The following is a 14,690-nucleotide window of genomic DNA, read 5'->3' on the forward strand; positions in this document are numbered from 1 at the left end:
GGGCCCCATATCCAGTATTCACAGAATCATCAAATATCCAGTTCATAACAACAATTACATTAGATATAGTCACCTACAAATGAAACAGAGGGCGCTTGTTTTATTGAGCAGGTCTTGCATAGACTTTGTATGGGGACTATGACATCATAATGGGCTAATTAACTTAATTTGCACCTGTATCAACTTCCAGCTGCTCTACTAGGTCCCATCAAAAAGCTAGTTAAACTGATTGCACCTGTATCAACTGCTTTCTGCTCAATTAGGCCAACTCTCTCTGTGTATCTCCATTATACAAGGATATAAGGCACATTCCATCCAACTTTCTATCCATTCATCCTCTTCAAACCATTCACTCATCTACCCATTAAACTATCCCATCAACATCCATTAAACAATCTGCCTATCAACATCCATTCAACTTTCTGTCTATCAACATCCATTACACTATCTACTGTATATTTAACTTTTAAACTGTATACTCTGTCTCAGGCTTTAAACATACAATCTGGCTCTACAGATCCTGTTCAACTATTTCCTCTGCCCACAACTGTTTCAAAATAAATGTCCTCACTACAATAATTCACTATTAAATAATTTAACTATTTAAACTACTCAACTATTTAACTGTTCAGCCATTTCAACTGTCAGTTGTTATCAACTATGACTTCTGCCAACTGTTATCGAATAAAAGTTTGTTTTGCATTTTATGTTAATATACAGTATGTTTATATTTTCATGCACTGGTAATTTCCTCGAAATTACATTTTCTAGTTATCGAATGTTCTATCGAACACATTTTTTATTGATATCGATTATATGTCTATTGCGATACATATCGCTATCGTTTTATCGCCCAGCCCTACTCCCTGCTCTACAAGATCTATTCCAGAAGAGCACTCCTAAGAGCCCAAAAGATTCTGAAGGACTCTTCTCATCCTAACAATGGATTATTCCTACCACTGAAATCAAGAAGACGCCTAGTCACAAAGCCAGAACTGAGAGACTCAGAAGTTTTTATCCCCAGGCCATCCGACCTCTGAACTCACACTATACTGACTTTGCACACATTCACTCCTCAGCACTCTCAAACATTTCCCAACTCTGAACTCACACTATACTGACTTTGCACTCTTTCACTCCTCAGCACTCATGACCCCCCCCCCCACCCACACACCTACATGACTTTTAGCACTTTTATATCCCTCTCCCTATGCTACAGACATTTTTTATTTTATTTCATCACACGTCAAAACACACACACACACACAGGAGTTTTTCCTTGCCCCTGTTGCTCTTGGGTGCTCCTTGTTGGTGCCCCCCCCCCCCAATCCCAATCCTCCCCCACCTTTCTTATGCAGCCCTTGCCACTTAATCTACTAAACCCCTCTTCTACTGCACTTTTTACCCCCCCCCCCCCCCCCCCGGTTGACACCAGATATAATTTCACTGCATTTCTTACATCCAGTAACTATATGCATGTGACAATAAACTTCCTTGTATCCTTGTAACAACATGGTAACAGTTAAGTTTTAAAGCAATTCTCTCAACAATTTTAGGACAATTTAAAAACGGTAGAGTACAGTAAGAATAAATGCATCAGTGAGTGCTGTTTTTAAACAGTTAAGTGTCAGTTCAAGACGGGTGGTAAGTGCTAGGATCAGCAAGACTTGTTGTAAGTGGTGCTATGAGAGGATATGTTCTCTAAAGAGCTGGGTCTTCAGGAGTTTTTTGAAAAGGGAGAGGGATGACCCTGCCCTTGTAGGAACTGGCAGTGTGTTCCACCAACGACGAACAACAGATGAGAAAAGTTTGGATTGGCCTAAGCGTATCTGTTGCAATATCTGTGTGCATTCCTACATTAGGTCTATTTCTTTGATAGTCAACATCATTTGCTACCACATAACAAATACCAAATAACAATACAAAAGTTTCTTACAAACTTTCCTGCATACTTCTTAAATGTGCTGCAGTCAGATGGGTGCCCTAAAGACATAACTAGATCTTGAGCATCTATTACCAGTGTTGAATGAGCAGTTTTTGCAGTGATCACTACTGGACATTCCACATTGCTAGACAGCACTTGAGTGAGGATGACTTATTTCCACTTCACCAATAACCATCGCTATCTGCAATAGCTACAGTACAGGGACATTAATCAGTTCATAGCTGAGGATTTGTCCTAGGTCCACTTCCCTTTCAGCATCATATGCAGTAATGATGCACTGGAGAATGGTTCTTTTTGTTGCACTATAAAGGATATCTACATTTTTTGAAAATAATGCAATCTCCATAGCACTCTTCAGCAACCCTCAAACATGCACACTCTTCCATTTTTTTGCATGGCTGGGATTTGAATGAAAGGAAAGAGCACCAGTGAGAGGTTTTAACTAGGCAAGCACAGTCGCCTTTACAAAAAAATACAGTGTAAATCCTCTGTAAAGACTGACAACTGTTCATAATAGTTAGTGACAAAGTACTTTCTACAGAAAAATGAGCAGTCACCTACTATTCTATCAATTTATTATCAAGGAATCTATTTTGCTTCTAAATGTCATACTGAATTTTAGTTATTATTTCAATTTATATTTTAATTTTAGCTTATTTTCATTTGCTACTTGAGGGTCATTGGGGTAATTCCTGTCCTGTCCCACAACATATATGATACATAATAAAGAGTATATTAATGCCTTATTTTTTGCAATTCCTATGATATCTGATGGCAAAACCAAAAAGTATGTGATTTATGCTAATTAGCAAGCTTAAAACTCAAAATTGAGCTTGGTAACCAAAATATTTTAATTCAGCACCCTCAAATTGTGTGAAATAGCCCCTTTACCGACTTTTCCTCAAATTTGCCAACAGGACTTTTTCTGAACGTTTGTTAGCTATCTGCTCTCCCTCTAAAGACAACATATCAGCTTTTGAAACTGAGGAATTGTATTGTTTTATGGAAAATATATGGCCATTTTGAATTTGATGTGAAACACATTTCAAAAAAGTTGCAACAGGCTGTTTCACCACTGTTTTCCTGCATCTTCTTTTTACATTTACATCTGGGCACGGAAGAGAGTGTTAGAGAGTAAAAAGTCTCATTCTTGCCCAATACAACCTCAAATCAGAAAAAGTTGGGACGTTGTGTAAAATGTGAATAAAAACAGAATGTAATAATCTGCAAATCTCTTAAACTCATATTTAGTTGCAAAAAGGCCAAATGTTGAAAATTACAAATTTGACTATTTCAGGGAAAATATATGTATATGAATTTGATACCAGCAACATGTTTCAAAAAAAGTTTGGGAAGAGGGTAAGAAAATGCTGAAAAAGTTGTGTAATGATAAAGAAAACAAAAGGAGGAATGTTTCATAACTAATTAGGGTAACTGGCAACACGATTGGGTATGAAATGGAGCATCCCAGAGAGGCAGGGTCTCTAAGAAGTCAAGATGTACTGTAGGGTTATACATTACTCTGTGTAAACCTGTGTGGATCAATGATGAAACAATGTAATTTGAATGGTTCTGACCATGAAATTGTGAAGTATTTGGCAAGTTCATCATCTTCAATACATAATATAATTATAAAAATATTCAGAGAATCCAGAGAATTCTTTTCAAACGGGATAGAGCTGAAGAACGATATTGGATGGCCGTGGTCTTTTAGACCTCAGATGGCACTGCATCCAAACCAGACCTGTTTCTGTAAAGAATGGGCTCAGGAAAGCCTCTGATAATAACCATTGTCTGTGTGCAGTTTGATACTCAATTCAGAAATGCTAGAGTAAACTTCACCATGCAAAGAGGAAATTGTATATAGATACAGAAATACCACCATCTTATCTGGGCCTGAGCTTGTTTTAAATAGACTGAGGTAACGTGGAAAAAGGTCCTGTGGTTAGACCAATCAAAATTTGCAATTATTTTTGTAAATCATGGACTCATCTGGGCTAAAGAGGAGAGGGCCTATCCAAGTATCCAACATATCCAACTTGTTTTAGTGGTCAGTTTGAAACCCAACATCTATGACGGTGTGGAGGTGCATTAGTGCCTACAGCATGGGCCTCTTGCACATCTGGCAAGGCACAATCAATTCTGAATGATGTACAGTATACAGGTTTTGAGCAACATATACTGCCATCCAGGCAATGTCTTTTCCAGGGAAGGCCTTGAATATTTTAGGAAAACAATGCCAAAATGAATTCTGCACATATTTAAACAATATTTTTCCATAGTGGAAGTGTCCAGGTGCTCGAATAGCCTGTCTGCAGTCCAGACCTGTCAAATTAGGTGCACCATTAAATGAAAAAACATGATTAAGAATACGCCATACTGTTGAGCAACTGCAATCCTATATTGGGCAGGAATGAGACGACATTTCATTCTCAAAACTCTAGCAACTGGTTTCCTCAGTTCCTAAACATTTTAAACATGTTGCTGGCATCAAATTCAAAATGAACATATATTTTCCGTGAAATAGTCAAAATTTTCCTTTTCAAAATTTGATATGTTGTCTATGTCCTTTCTGCTGCTAAATATGGGTTTATGAGACTTGTTGATCACATTCTGTTTTTATTTGCATTTTACGTCCCAACTATACCCCTACTCCTATACCATCATGCTGGCTTTTGAACTGTGCACTAATTACAAGTTGGACGATCCCTCTCCTCTTTAGCCTGGAGGATGCAAAGTCCATGATTTCCTAAAAGATTGCCAATTTCTGATAGATCTAAACACCAGACAGTTTTAGCTTGGGCCCATATACAGTGCAACCGGAAAGTTTTCAGACCCTTTCAATTTTTCCACATTTTGTTATGCTTCAGACTCACCATGGATTCAATTTTTTTTTTTTTCATCAATCTAGGTATTTGGAGTGTTTTGTACATTTATAAAAACAAAATTAAAGACTAAAATTATTAATTTACATTCAGACCCTTTGATATGATGCTTGCAATTGAGCTCTGGTGCATCCTACTTCTATCAATGGTCCTTGGGATGCTTCTACAACTTGATTGGAGTCCACCTGTGCCTAAATGAATTCAACCCTTGTCATTCTGTAAGGGTTCTCCCATGTTTACAAAGGAACTTTGGATCTCATTAGTGATCATTGGGGCCTTGGTTACTTGTCTGAACAAGGCACTTCGTCCCAGATTACTCAGTTTGGCTGAGCGGCCAGATCTAGGAGGACTGTTGGTTGTTCTAAACTTTTCAGTTTGAGAATGATGGAGGCTACCATGCTCTTGGGCATTTCCAATGCTGCAGAAATGTTCTTGTATCCTTCCCCAGATCTGACCATGTCCTCAAATTCTCAATATTATTCATAAGCAATGAAGGTCTCTTGTGTGGTCAATGACAAGATCTCAACACCAACACATTTTGGACTATACAGGAAGTCAAAGGCTGGCACACACACCCCCATTCTCATCAACGGGACTGAGGTGGAGCGTGTCACCATAGCTTCAAGTTTCCATGGACCAAGAACTACTTGACAGGGACAACAAGGAGGTGGCACTACCCTATCCCACCCATAGCATTCTATTTATTTATTTATATTACAAATGTACTGTAACTACACTTATACATACCTATTCTATTGTTCCTATAATGTTAAAGCTATCATACTGTAGACTATGCTCCTTAGTCAACTGTACTGTGTATACTGTTAATACTGCACATACACTTTTTTACTACACTTATAATGTTACTGTTAATACACGGCACATACTTGTATACTGTACACATCTGTCTTCATTGTCCATACTGCATATCCATATTTATTCTGCTCGTATAATGTTACTGTTAATACACTGCACATATCCCTACTGTGAACCATGTCACTTGTCTAACTGTATACTATACTGTCCACACTGCACTACTTGTCTACACTGTTCACATTGCACTTTTCTGCTTTTTTGCACATCTGGTTAGACACTGACTACATTTCGTTGTCTCTGTACTTGTACTCTGCACAATGACAATAAAGTTCAATCTAATCTAATCTAATGTAATCTCATATAATTTAAATCTAATGTAGATCTTTATCTATACAGTCATAGGGCGCAGCCCACTGAATTTAATTCAGACTCCCTCAACCCTCAAGACAATAGGGCCAACTTCTTCATGACCTGACTCTTTAGGACTAATGCTGCAATAGGCCTACTCTTTAAAAAGATTAAAGTTTCAATATAGGTGTATTTAATGTGTCCTAATGCAGATGGATCTCATATATATTGTATAATATATATACATATATCATTTTCTTATATATATATATTTCTCTCTTTTTCTTAAAAGCTATCATACTGTACCTTAGTCAACTGTACTGTGTATACTATTAATACTGCACATACACTTTTTTACTACTCTTATAATGTTACTGTTAATACATGGCACATACCTGTATAGGCCTACTGTACACATCTGTCTTTACTGCCCATACTGCATATTTATTCTGCTCTTATAATGTTACTTGATATTTATTTATTTATTTTATTATTTTTTTTTTTACAGGAGCTAAGCAGGAGCAGCTTTTCCCTGATTTGGAAACATGCAGGCATGGACCTGCTCAAAACTCCATCCACCATCCCTGCAGTGTCTGTTGGAGAGACTTCTATGTGTTGTACATCTTCTGCTCAAAACAATGACAAACATACTGTCAGGCCTTTATAAGCCTACTATCAAGAAAGATTTGATAGTCTATAGGCCAAATGTTAGTCTAAATCATATTAACTGTTTGTGAACGTAGGTTATTTGTTCTTATTTAGTGTAGGCTAAAGTAAATGAACAATAAAAAGGGTCATGGCATGAAAAAAAGGTTTTCAAAAAAGGCAAATTCATTTAAAGGAACAAAAATAATTGGAATAAATATTTATGCCCGTTATGACTCTATAAACTGTGACAGATGTGTTTAATGTAGCCACGCTCCGAAATATAGAAAATGAAACTGCTTTATGTGAAAGGTTTTAAATTATCACTGCAAGTCTAGCGTCTAGAACGGCAACGTGTAGGCTACCTCTACTATCCCGTCCACATCCACCCGCATGCTTCTTACAGGCAAGGCAGACTGGTGGGTAATTAATATAATTCTATAGGCCAGTGGTAATGACGACACATTTATATGCGATCAGTTATTCATTATTTATTTAACAGTCTCTTGCACGTGCATTCCTTCTCACATTAAGTTCCTCAGTTGTCTACAGCGTAATGGCGTAGCGGCTACTCGTGGAAAAAACGGTGCCCCGCCACTCTCTGAAGTGAGGCAGGCAGCCATCTCCCACCCGCTCTACAGACGGAGAAGCCTATACTGATGTTCTGCATCAGAACATGAGCTCTAGCCTACATAATGTTTCTCAGCGGGGTAGGCTAAACTTAACGTTATTTCTCATTCCATCAAATTAACAGAAACGTTACAAATAGGTTATTAGGCAACGGAAGCGCGGAATGTGCTCCCACCCTTTTCATATGTTATGGCTTTAGTTAGAGAAAATACGAATTGCGGGGAGAGACAAAGTGGTTGAATCGATGGATTGCCTTGCGGACGTACTTCTTGAGTTGCACTGAGTTCGCATTCTACTTCTCTCCAGATGAGTTTCACCGAGTTTACATCCGGGTTTTTTCCCTAGGCAATGGAAGGCGTAGTACCACTGTTCCTTAGGCAAAGTGAAATAAATTCGCCGCACCGTCACAAAAAAGTAGTTCTGTTGTAAAACATATTTTCTTTCTGTTCTCAAAGTCGGCTTTCAACACATAGACTCACTTTCACACGCATTGTGTTAGTTTATAGTTGAATGGACGTGTTATGAGGATAAAATACTCTTTTTACACTACAGTTTTCTTACCCCCCTTCCTCTCCCTCTTCCTGCGCGCATTGATCATTTTTGTGCTGTGGCTGTGGTGAATGAGATTGAAGAAGAGTTCTTGTTTTGTATCTCAGTTTCTCTCTTTTTTTTACACAAATTCAATTTAAACAAATTAAGAAATAAAACAGACAAACTGGATGGTATCCAATGTAGGCTTATGAAATAGTTAGGGTAGTAATTGTACCGGGTATCCTGTACCGATTTGGGGTGTTTGAAAATATTTATTTAAATAATTTGTGAGGAGAGAAGGACTACTGCTCAAGTGAGTAGAGGAGGGTAAGTGCACCTTGGGATCTTTTTTTATTATTATAAGAACTTTTATCTCCATTGTTTCGAAACTTTGATCGTTAACAGACACTATAGCGTTTATTCATTTAAGGCATCGTAGTCGCAAGGAGGACAAAACCGGCTGATGGCTACAGTTTTTGTTCATTTATCGTTATTCTAGGAGTTGAGTGGTATTTCTAAGTGCAATGGTTATTGGAGGACAGCGAGCGTAGAGCAAATGGGCCGATTCTAACTTGCCACCATCAGCTTCATGTACGTGATCATGATGATCCGTAAGCTAAGAAATTCAGCGTTGCGGCTTTACATGAGTGTAGAGGTTGTTGTGATGGAGTGCAACGGGTGTTCTTATCTTTTGCTAGCTCGAGAGCTAGCTTTAGTAACAGTTACCAGTAACAGTTTTCTGTGCGGCTTCAATAGGCTGTAGCCTGCTAACTGACAATATTAGCAAGCTAGCTGGCTAGCTGTTTCTGGTTAGCTCACTGGCTAGAACCAGCGAGGTAATATTAGCTTACTAAAAGCTTGTAAGGTTGCTCGGAAAGCTGGCTAACGTTAGTTATCACTACTAACCCTGGGTATGGAGTTATACAGTTATCCGCATTCCATAAATGAACTTCGTGGTGACGCTATCACGCTGTATTCTGGTTTGTTTCTATAATCTTAAAGAACACATTTTCAGTCTTTTCAGACGTTCATCAATTCTTCATCCACTTCTGATTTTTTGCTACCAGCTAGGGGGACGTAACATTAGCTAGCTTGCACCAACAACTAGCGAGAGTAGCTATGGAACCTGCAGATTCTCATAGAGCGAAGCAAACGTGCGCCAGCTACATAGCTAAGAAGTAACGTTAGGTGTGCGGAGGTTGAGCTTGGTCTGTTACTTAAAAGTTGAGTACGTAGGAATATCAGTTTGATTACATTTCATATGTATCCAAATGTTTAGAGAAATCAACAGCATATCAAGGTTTACGGTACTGTCACAGATTTTTGGCACACAAGGCCTATCAAGTGAACTTTTCCCTATCATATCCTTGCAACGCTGCCATACTCACTCAGGATAAAATTATGCTAGAATCTCACTAACATGAAATTATTTGTTTGAGACGATAACTATCGTTACTTTCGAATAGTTCTTTGTTTGTCACCCCACGGAAGAAGTTTTGCTTTTATGATGCAGGTTAAAAAAAAAAATGCACTTGACTGGGGAGGAATTTAGACCACCCTTACATTTCGGACGCGCCCATTGTTTTTCGGTCCTACCTGTTACTTGGATCCAACAACCAGTGATGTTGCCATCTATCCTATGCATCTAACTGAATCGATGGTCCAGAGCAGCATAGGAAGACATGAAATGCTCTTTGGTTGCCTTGGCATTGACACCGTCCCTGGGTTACCTCGGAAGGGGCTGTTTACAGATAGCGACCAACCCAAACTCGTCTGTCTAAGAAAACATGTTTAGTTCTGGAAAGTCTGTTTGTGAAGGCCTCATTGTTGCTTCAGTTATTACTAAAGCACATTATTAGATTTATGTGCTCGGAAAAATAGTCAAATGCCAACAACTGGTTAAACAACTGGGTTTAAATATATATTATGCAGAGGAGTTGTACCATTAGACAGATTTATGTCAGATTTTCCCGTAAAAATACTGTGGTGTTTTTAGGGGCACCTGGAACTAGCTCCTAGGTATTATTCAGATAATACTCTGCTATGATCTAGCCCAGGCCTTTTCCAGATTACCATTTGAAATGTAGCCTATGAAGAAATGGCCCCTGTACTCTCTCTCTCACCCTCCCTCCCTCTTTTTGTATTTTTCACAGTATTGCACTGACCTAAATGTGCTCACAGGTCATGAGTGGCATTGCTGAGCAACTGACATTTAAGTTATGAGTAGCAATGTCCAACAAACTTGTATGTTATTTGTGGCATTTTTGAACACACTGTTAACTGAGTGTCCTGCTAAGATCCCTTTTCTGTGCTAACGTTTCGGATGCCTCTTTCCATACCCACTGCCCATGCCTGGGCCGCAGATGCCATGGCACTTAGTGTCTGCTCAGGAGGTGTCAGAAGGGTTAGTGTTGGGGTGCAGAACATTAAGAGGTTGGCTGTATCATTGGCTACAGAGTTAGGGTGCAGAACATTAAAGGTGCTCTAAGCGATGCCACGTGTTTTTTTAGGCTGAAACATTTTATGTCACTTACTGCAAACCACTTAACCAACCGCTAGTGTCCTGAATACACTGTAAAAAAACGCCATCTCTGTAGACAGCCCAGGCTCCAAAAACGGCAACAAAAACAACCTGGGCAAACCTAGCCCATAAAAGCATAACAAACTGTTCACAGACGAGATGCGCGTTTAGGAGAGTTTCAATTGCACGGGAGCAGCACGGGAGGGAGGGGGAGGAAGTAGCGCGCTAGCTCTCTGTTTTGTTTGAAAGTCAACAGAAGTGACGTTACCCAGCATCACTTAGAGCACCTTTAAGATTTAGGCTGTATCATTGGCTACAGGGTTAGGGTGCAGACCCTCAGAGGGTTAGGCTGTGTCAGAGGGCTAACATCCATCTGAGACAAATCTTATTCCAGTTGTCTGAATTAGTTTGATGAGCTTAATCAGAAGCATCTGACTTATGTAATGTGGAGACAAGCCACCTAACTGTAGTCCAACTGCAGCTCACTGGAGGAGGCATTATCTAGACCTTGACAAACAAACGTAATGCCATTCAAAGCTGAATTTTCTTCCCATGCGAGTTGGGTTTTAAAAGTACAGTTTGTGATTCAGATGAAAGTTTGTCGATATTTGAGCTCAACACCAAATCAAATTCCATCCCTTCCTCTCTTACTCCTGAACCTTATACAACAGTTGATTGGTTCGTTAAAAGTATGGTTTGGTCTGAGCCACTGTGTTTGTTTGTCATGTACATAGCAGGACTGTATCTATGAGTTAGCATACACACACTTAGATGAGTTAGCACACAGACAGCAAGATGAGCTTTAGAACACAGACAGCAAGATGAGCTTTAGAACACAGACAGCTAGATGTGTTTTAGAACACAGACAACTAGAAGAGCTTTAGAACACAGACAGCTAGATGAGTTTTACATACTTGGGGGATTATGTGGAGCTGAATTTACTCAAAGTGTTAAAACCGTGTTCGCTCGGGATGTTGGGAGTTTGCAGTTAGCCAAGCCTTTTGGGGGGTGATGTTGGGCAGGTGGCATTTAGGGTGGGATAGTGTTGGACAGGTGGCATTAAGGGTGGGATGATTTTGGGCAGGTGGGATAGTGTTGGGCAGGTGGGATTTAGGGTGGGATGGTGTTGGGCAGGTGGTGTGTGTGTTCGTTCGTGCGTGCGTTTGTGTGTGTGTGTAGCTGATATCACCCCCCATGATCGGAATTCAGATCGAAATTTAATGCAGTTTTGAACCTGTCAGCCAAAGATACCCGTGATTACAACGCCTGGTTTTTGCCTTTTCATTTTTAACTAGCTGTGGCTACACCTCAAATGAGTGGATATGGGATGTGTTGACTTGGCCCCTGGAGACCAATATACTAAAATAATTTGGTCATCCTCGGCCCTACAGTTCTTGAGATATTCACAGAAAACTATGTCCGGCCTACCCTCTTTTCGGGGCACCCGTTGCAGCGGGTGGGCAACGGATTAAAACGAAGAACAATGGTTCCGTGCCATCTTTGTGGGGCTACATTGCCCACCAAGTTCCGTGCAGCCCGGTCTTTCAGTGTCCCGGGAATCGTTGACACAAATTTACTGGGGGGGAAAAATCCGGAAGAAACGCTACACTAGCGGTGGTCATAAGAGTGTTTTCACTTGTAGCATGTGAGGTTTAATTAGGCACAATACAGTATGTACTTTAAAGGATGAAAGTGTGTGCACTTGTAGCATGTGAGGTTTAATTAGGCCCAATCTGTACTATAAAGAATAAATTGTGCGCTTGTAGCATTTGAAGGATCATGGAGATGTCATTTTAGGTCATAAAAAAGCAAGGATGAGTTTTGAAATGTTGAATGAAATGAAAAGGAGTGTGAACCCTGACGGCAGTCCAGTATTTCAGCTCAACACTGTGTGTTTGTGTCCCAGTCCCAGTCTGATGGCTGCTAATGTGTTTGCTGTTTTGCAGGGAGCTGGAGAGAGAAGCCCACGCACTTGGCAAAGTGGTGAGTCCTGTGATGGCCTCTACTAAAGCTGTGCTCTCGGCCAGGTGTGATGGCCTCTGTTGTAGCTGTGCTCTCGGCCAGGTGTGATGGCCTCTGTTGTAGCTGTGCTCTCGACCAGGGGGGTATTCCATCAACCTCCCTAATGAAGGCGGCGCTTAACAGAAATGGCCTGGCTTGAACTAGCGTAGACTTTCACTTAAGGGCTGAAGCCGTTCCATTAACTCAAGCTAGCGGCATCTTGGCCTCGTTTATTCAAGCGAGGTTTAGGTCAGCTTCATCTCTGCTCGTGCACGAGGTAGAACAGTAGACCAAAACAGTAGATTGACGAAAAGAGAATATATGTCGTAAAATTAAGACAATACTATACGATTTCTGTTCGATTTGGCAAACGCCATCTACAGGATTTTCATCGAAAGTCATCAAATTTAACATCGAGAGAAAAAAATAGATTGCCTACAGAAATTGGAGAATAATGAAAGCATACATTTAAAACAACAATGCTAATGGTTTAAAATCAATTGTGAGTTTGATTGGCTTCACTCTTGAACACAGACTATACAGTCTATGCTTGAACAAAACAAGTGAATGAATAAATAGTATCAACTCAAAAACAACTTTGGCATATATTCAAAACTATCTATAGCCTACGTTCTTAGATTAAAAGAGTTCACTTCAAATTATTGTCTAGGTGTAGGTGGTCATAAAATAAATTAGTATCAATATTATAGCTTATTGTCTCCCATAAGTCCAAAAGTGTTTGAAATATAATTATCTGAAATGCAATGGCTTTCAATTTGTCATTTACGCCAAGTATTTAATCTGTGTAGCACACAGTTGATTTGACATTCATGAACCATCGTCTACACATGAAGCAGTTTTAATTATTAGCTGCCTATAGCCCTACAGGCTACAGAATTATTCTTTGGCTTGCATCAGATATAATATAGCCCACTGGCAAAGCATATTACTGTCACTGAACAGCCTACCAAATGTGCATGACCCTTTATCAACAGTAGACATATGTCTTTCATTAACGAGTATAACTAAAAATGGCATTATCAAGGTGATAATGCCATTTTTTTATTAAGGCTATGTAGCCTTAATACTTCATATGGGAAGCGAACCTGTGAAGACGCAAGAATGTAATTGCTGTGGTATGCCGTCTCGCTGCACGTTACACCACCACTGAACGTAAATGACGCAGAGTAGCAAGATTCCAAAACCACACGCATGTGAAGTTAAAACATTTTAAGTCGCATAATCTTCATAAATTCTTTGGAGCTAGTGAATGGGTAAATCCATGCTTGGTGACACTGTCGGAAAAAACATGTCTAGGCCTGTGACGAAAGCACAGGTGGACGGAACCATCTTTTTGGACTCGTTTTCCGACTGATTGTTTTTTTTGCCACACAGCTTAATTTAGCTTGAAAGTTAACCTGATACGGAGCAGGTTAGTTCTGTGGCATAAATTCCCATAGTTACCAAGCTGGGATTCAACTCCCATAACCTCATTAATGGAACGGAATTCTCACTAAAATTAGCGAGACTTATTGAAATAAGCCAGGTTTGGCCTTTAGCGAGGTTGATGGAATACCCCCCTGGTGTGATGGCCTCTGTTGTAGCGGTGCTCTCAGCCAGGTGTGATTGCCTGTATTGCACACACTTGTGCTCTTGGCTGATAGCCTCTGTTGTACTTTGTGCTCTAGGCCAGGTGTGATCGCCTCTGTTGTACTTTGTGCTCTAGGCCAGGTGTGATGGCCTCTATTGTAGCTGTGCTCTCGGCCAGGTGTAATGGCCTCTATTGTAGCTGTGCTCTAGGCCAGGTGTGATGGCCTCTATTGTAGCTGTGCTCTCTCTTTTTCTGAGGGGAGGTGCAGGGTCTGCCTTCCTGTTCCTCATACGGCCAAATGCTTCCCTTATCACAACCACCACACCTTAGTGTCTGTTTTGAAACTAATGTAGCATTTGGGAAGCAGCAGCATAACCTGAAATCATTTAATTTGGGAAAAACATTGAGAGACTGGATTGCTAATCATCTTGACACAAAATAACTGTTTAAAAGCCTTGCTCTTTATAAACACCAGTCTTGTGTGAACAGTTTGAACAGCAATTTGAAAGCAATAGGTTGACTGAATCGGCTTTGTTCTAACTTAAAAAAACGCAGCTAGTTAAGTCGAAACGAAATTTACAAAAGCTCAATCTTGGCTGGGTTGACTACTGCAGTGGCCAGTTTACGTACAGTATCATCCTAAAAAGACCATCAAACAGCAACAGATGGTACAACATGCAGCTGATGGAATTCTTACTAAATGAAATGGAATTGACCACATCACTCCAACACTTTAAACTGGCTTCCAGTAAGTCATAGAATTGACTTTAAAGCTCT

General features: G+C 39.9%; 1 protein-coding gene across 6 annotated transcripts in view; it reads left to right on the top strand.

The window, feature by feature from the left end:
- Positions 1 to 7,890: 7,890 nt before the first annotated feature.
- Positions 7,891 to 14,690, top strand: part of phf21ab (PHD finger protein 21Ab) — a 30,079-nt gene continuing 23,279 nt past the window's right edge. The window contains exons 1-2 of one of the 6 annotated variants that reach the window (XM_042109791.1): positions 7,891 to 8,127; positions 12,268 to 12,348. The gene's annotated coding sequence lies outside the window, so the exon portion shown is untranslated. Of the gene's footprint in view, positions 8,128 to 8,278; positions 8,392 to 8,461; positions 8,637 to 8,742; positions 8,781 to 12,267; positions 12,349 to 14,690 lie in introns of those variants that run through there. The other 5 variants (XM_042109788.1, XM_042109789.1, XM_042109790.1 and 2 more) reach the window with 5 other exon arrangements.

The sequence above is a fragment of the Alosa sapidissima genome, chromosome 11, assembly GCF_018492685.1.
Source record: "Alosa sapidissima isolate fAloSap1 chromosome 11, fAloSap1.pri, whole genome shotgun sequence".
In the NCBI taxonomy this organism is placed as follows: Eukaryota; Metazoa; Chordata; class Actinopteri; order Clupeiformes; family Clupeidae; genus Alosa; species Alosa sapidissima.